We start from the raw sequence: 910 nt of genomic DNA, 5'->3' as shown, positions 1-910 counted from the left end.
TTGACACATGGTGAGCACTCGGTAGCTGTTGGATAATTATTCCCAGGTCAGGCTGAGAGTTCTGGAGAAAACCAGAGAAAGCAATGCAAAGGGAGCCTCCGTGCCAATTAACGATCAAAGAAATGCGACTTAAAAGGAGGTATTTCTTTTACCTATGAGTTTGGCAAAGATAAAAGATTGGTAACAGCCCGTATTACGGAGGAAGGGCAGAAGCTAAACTGGCACTCTGATTCATTGCTAGAGAGAATGTCGATCGCTTCAAACTTTCTAGAGAGCAATTTGGCAATATAGATCACAAGGGAATATAAATTCTGCCTAGTCCAGAGATTCTATTTCTGGGCATTTATCCTAAGGAAATAATTAGAAAAGTGTGTAAAGATGTACAGAGATGCTCACAGCAGTGTTTTGTTTTGTTTTGTTTTTTATCGCAGTAAAAGTTTTGTTTTGTTTTTTATCACAGTAAAAGTTGAAAGCAACACAGTTATCTATCAACAGGGAAGTGGTAAATTATAGAACAGCCGTGGCATCCAGTGAAACTGTGATGTAGACCTGCATCTCCTGGCAACGTAAAGACTCTATGGCAAAGTGTAGAGTGGAAAAAAGCCAGTCAGCAAACGGGTAGAATAAGATACTATTACTTTGTGTGTACGCGTGTGTGCTTGTGGGGTGGGGGGGAAGGTCTGAAAGGAGGGACACCAAAATGTGACCGGTGGGATTTGGGGTGATTTTCACTTTCTAACATCTTTTTGCACCATCTAAATTCATTTTAAGCCCTGTCACATCTGCTCTAAACCCTCCAACTGCTTCCCACCCTACGTGAAGCGATACCAAAATCCTTCTGCTGGCCTAGATGCTCCCCCGCCAGCACCCACTTCTTCTCACACCTAGGGTCCTGTTGTCTCCACCCCCC

General features: G+C 43.2%; 1 protein-coding gene across 1 annotated transcript in view; it reads right to left on the bottom strand.

Moving 5' to 3' along the window:
* The window catches only part of KIAA1549 (KIAA1549 ortholog), a 129,542-nt gene that overhangs the window by 101,735 nt on the left and 26,897 nt on the right, over nucleotides 1-910 (bottom strand). The gene's annotated exons all lie outside the window — the stretch shown is intronic.

The sequence above is a fragment of the Pteropus vampyrus genome, unplaced genomic scaffold (genome assembly GCF_000151845.1).
Source record: "Pteropus vampyrus isolate Shadow unplaced genomic scaffold, Pvam_2.0 Scaffold48, whole genome shotgun sequence".
Lineage (NCBI taxonomy): Eukaryota > Metazoa > Chordata > Mammalia > Chiroptera > Pteropodidae > Pteropus > Pteropus vampyrus.
Note: the sequence above shows the minus strand (reverse complement) of the source record. Positions and strands in the feature narration are given on the sequence as shown.